General features: G+C 41.6%; 1 protein-coding gene across 1 annotated transcript in view; it reads right to left on the reverse strand.

Moving 5' to 3' along the window:
• The window catches only part of LOC127033315 (butyrophilin subfamily 1 member A1-like), a 46,703-nt gene that overhangs the window by 37,806 nt on the left and 189 nt on the right, over positions 1–8,708 (reverse strand). The window lies entirely within an intron of this gene.

The raw sequence follows: 8,708 nt of genomic DNA on the forward strand, positions 1-8,708 counted from the left end.
ACAGTTTGCGACATCACAGAAACCTTCCTCTCTCCAAGTTTACACCCCACCACACCCTTTAGCAATAACATAACCATTAAACAGGTTCTGAATCAGTCGTCTTTCTTCCCAATTTAGTTTTAACAAAAATGCTGCAACGTAAGTAGCTATGGGAGATGACAGTGCAACTACTAGGTATCAGTGGGGGAAAAGTGTGTGAGTAATGTCCTGGATATACTGGCATGGCTGGCTTTAGGCCAATTCAACCAATTCCCCTGAATCAGGCCCTGCCCCGGTTTGGTGTACCGGCAAGAGCAAGTGCGCTGTACTGGGGTGGCCCGGCTTCCCCAGGGGGCAATTTAAAGGGCTTGGAGCTCCCAGCAGGGGCTGGAGCCAGCCTTGCACCCCCTGCCCTATCTCCAGCCAACCACCCCCTGCCCTGTCTCCAGCCAACCCCTGCCACACACCCTTGCCTGAAGCCAGCCAGTCCTGCACTCCTCTGTCTCCAGCCCTGCCGACCCATGCCACAGCCCCCTGTGGCCCTGCCTGAAGCCAGCCAGCCCACCCCACACCACACATACCTATCTCCAGCCATCCCCACACCCCTTGCCCTGCCTATAGCCAGACCCTTCCTCCAGTTAGACCCTGCCCTGCCTCCAGCCAGCCCCATGTCCACTGCTGCCCTGCAGTTCCCAGGGCAGTAACCCTGCACACCTGCTTCAGTGAGGGGGGCAGGGAGCAGCTGGGACCCACACCTGTGTACACCCTAGGGTAACCAGACAGCAAGTGTGAGAAATCGGGATGGGGTGGAGGGTAATAGGATCCTATATAAGAAAAAGATCCAAAAATTGGGACTGTCCCTATATAATCAGGACATCTGGTCACCCTAGCACACCCCCAGGGAGTGGCGGGGACCCACACATGTGAAACAGAGCTCATTTCTAGTTCAGACCCATCTGTTTAAAAAAGAACTTTAGGTAGGGTTAACATAAATCTGTATTTTCCCAGATATGTCAGGCTTTTTTGGGTCTTAAATCGCCATCCAGGAAAATATGGACGTATGGTAACCTTATTGGTACAAAAAATACATACTGTGGCACATCCCTTAAATCAGAACTTGTTATAGGGAACCGGTTGCTAAGAAATGAATGGCTTTTTTTTACACTTTTTTTTTTTTTAGTCATCCCTGCCGGGGCCCCACCAAAAATGTTCAAATTGGGCCCTGCACTTCCTAAAGCCAGCCCTGAACACCGCCCTAGTGTGGGGGTGAGAGCGCCTCCGGGACCCTGACATCCCAGCACTTTACACACCTTCCTGGAGCCTCCCAACCTCTCTTTTACACAGTTCATTATTATACCTTGTCTTACAAACACCAAACACCATTACATGTGCACAAAGATAAATAATTCCCCTGCCCCCGATATATACAGAGTTGTGCTTCTGCATATAGTATCTATCTGGGATGAACATTGAGCTCCCAGCTCTTCAGGAATCAGTAAAGAGGCAGCTTCCAAGCCACGTTTTGAATCCTATAGCAAACAGTCTGGGTGACGCATGAGGCATTCTGAAGCAAGAGATAACTGGTAAAGTTTAAATAAGATGCAGAAAGAAAAACTTTTCTTATGTTTTGTTTCTGTTGGATTTATTGTATTATGTATAGTAAGTGTTTAATATAAAAATTTGGTAGTAGGGTTTACAATGTTATAAGAAGAGATTATGCTATTACCATTATCCAGTCAATTTGCACACTACTATTTTGAATTAGTGATAATTCACAGAGAGAGAAAGAAGAAAGCTGAATTTAGAGAACAATTATTAACCAGATTCTTGGTTATTCACCAGCCACTTTGCTCCTGTCCACGGCACAAAGCACCATAAACCCAGTATAGTCTGGACAAGAGAATATTCACCTCAAATTGGCATCTGCTACACTCCCTGCCCCTGCCCCCCATTCCCAGTCACTACTAACCAGGATATAGCTGAGTGAAAAGGTGGCATGGCTGAAACATTTATCAGGCAATTGAAAACTGCTATAGAGCACAATAGCCCTGAAAACATCGCTTAATTCTGAGCACTGTGTCTGCAGCGAGATGCAGCATGGGCCTGTTGCCATGGCACCACTGGCACCATTGTAAACTCAGTACTGACCTCAAGCCCCATCCCATAGCAAAACTCCCTTGGACCTTTTCTGGATCCCACCAAAAAATATTAAAATCTGCTGCCCCAGTGCTACTTTCTTTCTACAGGAGACATGATGCAGTGAAATAATTTCCCTACATTCCATCAAACTCTGCATCACACATTTTCAGTATTTAAAAGACTCTCTCATAACTATTTGTCCATGTGAAGTCTCACAACAGTTCACAAATTTTAGAATTGCCTTTTGCTGCATTTATCTTGCCTGTGAACTCAGCTCTTACAGTCCTATTTTCACACGTCATTGCTTGTGTGTAGAAACTGATTCACAAATATTCAGTAAGTTTATTATATGGTGTCATCTTAGAACTCTTCCCAAGGGCAAAAATCTCTGCAACAATGAAGGCTTGGGCTGATGACCAGTGGCTGCAGAACTTTTGGATGGTCCACATTTCTGCATCTTTGTGCAAAACTCACCAAAATAAAAGCTGCATTGACAGTGGAGAAGAAAAAATAATTGTACTACAGGGATCTGCAACACCAGATTATTATTGGTCAATCACTGTTCTCTCTCCTAAACTAAGATGGAATGGATTTTTTTAATGTAAGTAGTCACAACATATGGTTAAATATTTTATGATCAATATCCTGTTAAGAACTCAGCAGTCACAGATAATACCTGTCTTCTTTGGTAACTAAGGCACAGTATCCTGTCTGTTCCCCCAAACCATAAGTGATCAGAGAAAAAACTTGCATGGAGCAGTCAATGGAGGTGTGAGACATACCTGCATACCAACAACCCTGGTGACAAGCTTGAGGCAACTCCCCTGCCCTCATTCACACCCACCTTAGCATTTAGACAAATTCTAGTGGTGAAACTCTGATTGATATCTGATTGATGTCCAAAATACTGAAGCAGACAAATTTCATTTTCAGCCCCCTGAAGGAACATCACCCATAGTAAGAAGTGATCAGCTCCTATTATTTAGCCTAAAGAAATTCCTCCAGTCATCGGTTTACCCATAAACAAATCTACTGTTCTCCCTTCAACCAATTCAATCTATTGCATATTTTCTCTACAAAACCGTTTGCTCACTCTTAAGTAAGAATTCTTATGCATGCATAGACCCAAATTCTGCCTGAGTTAGAATCAGAGAATAGAATCATAGAATATCAGGGTTGGAAGGGACCTCAGGAGGTATCTAGTCCAACCCCCTGCTCACAGCAGGACCAATCCCCAACTACATCATCCCAGCCAGGGCTTTGTCAAGCCTGATCTTAAAAACCTCTAAGGAAGGAGATTCCACCACTTCCTTAGGTAACCACTGAGGTTTTATCTACTCCTGACAGATTCAGGACTCTGAGCTAAGATCATCAGTGAAGACTCAGGAGTTCAAGCTTCCTGGAGTGGGTGAGTTTCCTCAATTTTCTCTCTCTGTTTCCTTTTCTCACTCAGGTATTAAACTGTAAAAAGTAACTTACTTTGTTTAGACTCTCCTGTGATGTAAAGATGGGGGATAGGGAACATGCTACATCTGGGACAAATAAAGGTGTCAGCTTGAAAGTGCTGTTTGACTCATTCCATTGGGCACACAACCAGTACGTTGATGGAGTTACACAACCACCCCCCTCCAGAAGAGTAGAATTATCAGGGGGAAAACCCAGACAAGTAACCCCAATAAATGAGCATACCCCATGTAAGGGGCAAATCTGGTAAAAGTACAGAAATACTAAAGGTATTCCTGGCTAACTGCCTGAATAATAAAGAATCTTTACAATAACTGTATAATCATTTCTTAAATGGTTTGCATGCCTGTAATCATGGTGATTTCTTTATTGCTCCCAATTTCTATATTGTTTATCTGTGTGGTGTCTGTTTTTTTTGATTTTCTTAGGCTGATATATAAGTAATTTTGCTGTGTGTAAAACAATTTAGATGATGGTATCTAATTTCTTAGATAATCAAGTAACATTATGTTAGGATTGATTAGTTTAATTACATTAAAATGATTGATTAAAGACATTGCTGAGAATGAGGTGATACTGATATGTGTATATTACAGGGATTTCTCTATTTCAGATTCTTCAGATTTCCAGACAACTATTTTCTCCCAAAAAGTTGCACCAAGCAAAAAATTACCTCAATACACATAATGGCAAGTAAGTAGAATTTTTCCATGGTTCCCATGGAGGGGAGGCTAGCTCAGTGTTTTGAGCATTGGCCTGCTAAAGCCAGGGTTGTGAGCCTAATCCTTAAGGGGACCATTTATGGATCATGGCCAAAAAAAAAAAAAAAAAAAAAAAAAAAAAAAAAGCAAGGCCAAAAAAAACTGTCAGGGACAGTACTTGGTCCTGATAGTGAAGGCAGGGGACTGGACTCAATGAGCTAGTTCTGTGACATAAATATATCCCCATATATTATTAAATATTACATATTTTTTCAAAACCCATTATCTTCAAGCAACTCTGCTTGTTTTTTTTATTGACATTTTTTTGCTGTTACATTTACTGTCCTGAGTCACTATGTCTATACATTGTTACAATCTTGTAGTGATCTCCTTATCTCCGTTAACATTCACTCTTCATTGAGCGAATACAGCCAAAATTTGCAAGCCACAAATATTTCAGAATTATGCACATGCCTGCAATTTATTTATGTCTGTCATGTCACTGGCCTATGAATGATGTATTGTTGATTTAGGTTTACCCTGCTTATGGGTTTGCAATGTACATCGCTTACCTTCTAACTCAACTTTGAGTCTTATATGCATTGATATGCCATGTTTGCACTTAAGTAACTGTTTTCTCTTGTAAACAATTCTCAGGGAAATCTTTTGAAGAAAAAATTGCAAATGTTTTGGCATACATAAGGAGTAGCACATATCCTGAAGGAATGAATAAAGCAGGCAGACTGAACCTGCGTCGATATGCTGTCAACTTTTCATTGGAAGGTAAGGAATATTTGTTTTAAGATAGTACTGACACATAACACAGGAAACTTCAGCCTGTAAATGATGGTCATGATGTCCCAACACTGGGATTATTTGGAGTGTTAACCTTACCTTCAATGGGACTGGAATTTGGATCTCTATTTTATTAAAATTTCCAGAAAATCTGTCTATGCCAGTGGTGCAACAAAAGGAGTGTGCTGTGCAGTTGTGTGAGAAATGAGTCTAAATTTTATAAAAAAAACCAAACTGATGACTTTGTTTCATTTTGTAATTATGTTATCCGGTCTGCTGCAAGCACCACCAACAATCACTATATGTTCAATGAGCAAAAACTTCTAACTATACACCAGGGCCTCCAGAGGATTCTGGGGCCTGTGGTCTCTGGTGGCAGGGGGGCCCGCTTCAGCAGTAATTCAGCTGTGGGGCGTCCCTCTGCCCTGGAGGAAGGACCCCCCCACTGGCAAAGACCAAGAGTGGAAGAAGCTCCGGGGCCCGGCCCCCTCGAGAGTTTTCCAGGGCACAGGAGCAAAACTTGCCCCACTATGCCCCCCCCCTGGGCAGCCCTGCTATACACTGAAATTTCCCCCTTGTACTCAAGGCATTATGAACCAGACTGTATATAGATGTCTTTGATAGGCATATGCCTTTTAATTAATTAATGGTTTTGCCAATAACCACTTATAGCTTAAGTTAAACACTTTTCCCACACCCCAGCCCTGGCAGAAGCCACAAGGCAGCAGGGGAAGCCCCTATGCCTGACCCCATCTCCAGGAGACGTGCCTGGTGGGGCAGGAAAACTCCACAGCACCCTGCTCCTAGTCCCCAAAGAACCGCAGGATCCAAAACTCCACCACGGCCCTGGGACTGGAGGAGCTCTCACTCCCTGGTACAGCCGTGACACAGGGACAGAGCTTCTCCAGTCCTGGTGCTGTGTGGGACAGCAGGGTGGGTGGGAAATGAGCCAAGGAGTTGTGGGCCGGCAAAATGGTGGGGAGCCCAGGTGGAACATGGCTGAGATCCTGGGGAAGAGGACGAAAGGGATAAGGCCATAGGTGGTGTTAGCCAGTGGACAGGGTGGGTAGGGGCCCAACAATTGCTCTGTCCCAGGGCCCAGATAAACTTTAATCATCCTCTGTGCTCCATCTTCTATGATCAACAGAGGGGAGATTGTTCCATTCAGCAAAAGGAAGAAAGGTTGTCGTTGTGCATACCATGAAAGAAGCCCTGCAACTCTTTAAAAGGTATCATGACAGTCCAGAGGGTGGACATCTAGGAATATTCAAAACCAGGAATGCGCTGACATCAAAATACTATTGGCCAGGGATGACAAAAGACATTGCCAATTGGGTATGTAAAGTAATGAAACAAAATCCTGATGAATGGTATTTACAATTGAAATAGAAGTTCAAAATGAATGAAAGAAATATAAAAGTATATTTGGTGTGCAAATGTGAACTCTGTTCCCTTGTGATACTATTTCCATAACGAAATGTTCATGTCATCATATTGTTCCATCAAAAACAGGTTGCACAGTGTCTGACTTGCCAGAAAGAGGGAAAGCAATCAAATCTGGATACCACCTTGAAAAGCATAAAGGTGAATTTTTGAATCAGACACGTTATTGTTTATCATTATCCATGGTTATTTCTGCAATACAATGAGGGTTTGATTTTGAAACAAGTCCAATGCATGTAAGTGGCACAGCATAGTGCAGCAATTACCTCTAATACGCCTTCGCACTGGCTGGGGATATTTCTTCTGCTTTACTCTGGTATTGTTTTCAATCACTCATTCCTGTACTTCTTTTTGTTTGTTTATTCTTTCTTTCTTTTTCTTCTGCATTTAAAAGTGGGCTTTCATTCGGATTCTATGGCTGTTGTAACCATATTACATTGTGTACTCTGCTTCTGACATATGGGTTCATTGAGAACATTTAGTAATAAACATGTGAAGTATGACTGTAACTGGTACCTTGTTTGTAGGTCACTCGGATCTGGGAATTGGTGGAATGGATTTAATAGGACCGTTACCAGTAACAAAGGATGGATAACCAGTATATACTTACAGCCATAGATTATCTTTCAAGATGGGTGGAAGCCTTTCCACTTAGAAATAAGTCGTCATTTGAGGGGTAGAGATCATGTTCAGCATGATTCTTCGACGTGGATGCCCACAGCGGATACTGACAGATTGTGGTGCAGAATTCAATAATAAGGTAATGATTTCTTTTTTTCTGGTTATTTGTACTATGTACTCAAACTCACTGTCAGGTCACCCATAGATCTCAAACAACCACCATCTTTTCTTTTTATATATATAAACTGCTGTTGGTCACCATCAGTGTTGCTATAAAATTATTTTTCTTCATATCTAACAAAGAAACGAACAACTACTTGTTTCCAAAACAAATATGAGAAGACAGCTATTCCTGTTGCTAATTACACATAAAAGTAGTGGCCCATACGCAAAGAACATTCCTCTACACAAGTCTATATGTACGTTTATGGTGTACTTTTTTTCTTTCAGCTTAACTTGTATGTTTGTATAAATTGGGAATAGAACGTAGCTTCACCAGTCCGTACCACCCACAAACCAATGGCTTGGCTGAAAACGCTAATAAATCCATAAAAAAGTAAGTGAATGGTGGGAATCGTACAGTAATAATGGCAAGTAGAATGTGCTATACTAGAAGATGCAACTCACAAAAAAATCTTAAAAAGCAATGTGTTACATGGAAATCTTTTTCATTACGTATTACACCTTTTTGATTGTGTATGATCTGTTTCAAACAAGACCGTACATGTGACTTTCTTCTTAAACAATCAAATCAATGTGCCTTTGTTACAGAGCACTGTGGAAGATGGTTGATAAACAATGGGAGTAATTGGGATAAATTACTTGAACCCATTTTGTTTTCTTTGCGAACTAAAATACATGCAACAACAAAAATTTCACCTTTCGACTAATGTTTTGTGATGACGCAGTGTTTCCAGAAGATGTCTTAGAGAATGTACACTGTAAGTGTAATGTATGTTATTCCATCACCTTTCATGTAACATATGGCATTCTGTGTGCCTTCATTTACAAATACAACCACTTATCCATTTGTTTACAAAGATCTCAGATCTGAATATGTTCGTGGAAGATTTCTGCAAAGAGTACAGCATGAATATGAAAATCGAGACATGACGCTGACATTGGCTGGCCCTAAGTACATGTGCTAAAGCACAAGAAAAACAACAAAGACATTATGCTAAAAGAAAAGACTTTCTAAATATGGGGAAATAACATTTGAAGTTGAGGACTCTGTTCTGTTACTGAATGCTAGACAGAGAACAAGAAAAGGAGGAGTATTGGAATTAAATATCGGAGACCATACAAAATTATGAGTGTTGAAAGGTAAGAGAGTGAAATTACAAACCATATTCCGGGAAACAGTTATGAACCATGTACAGTATTGCACACTTAAAACCCAGTGTAAAAGAGCCAACAAAACATTAGCTGGCTGAAAGCACATCATGAGGGGAAAAACTGGACACTGAAACTAGGACGTTGGTGCCACTGAACCAGAAACAACCAGGAGAGGATTAGAGAAGTGGATGGCACTGTATCTCAGACAGCAAAGTGGAACACATAGAGGTC

This window comes from Gopherus flavomarginatus, chromosome 12 (genome assembly GCF_025201925.1).
Source record: "Gopherus flavomarginatus isolate rGopFla2 chromosome 12, rGopFla2.mat.asm, whole genome shotgun sequence".
Lineage (NCBI taxonomy): Eukaryota > Metazoa > Chordata > Testudines > Testudinidae > Gopherus > Gopherus flavomarginatus.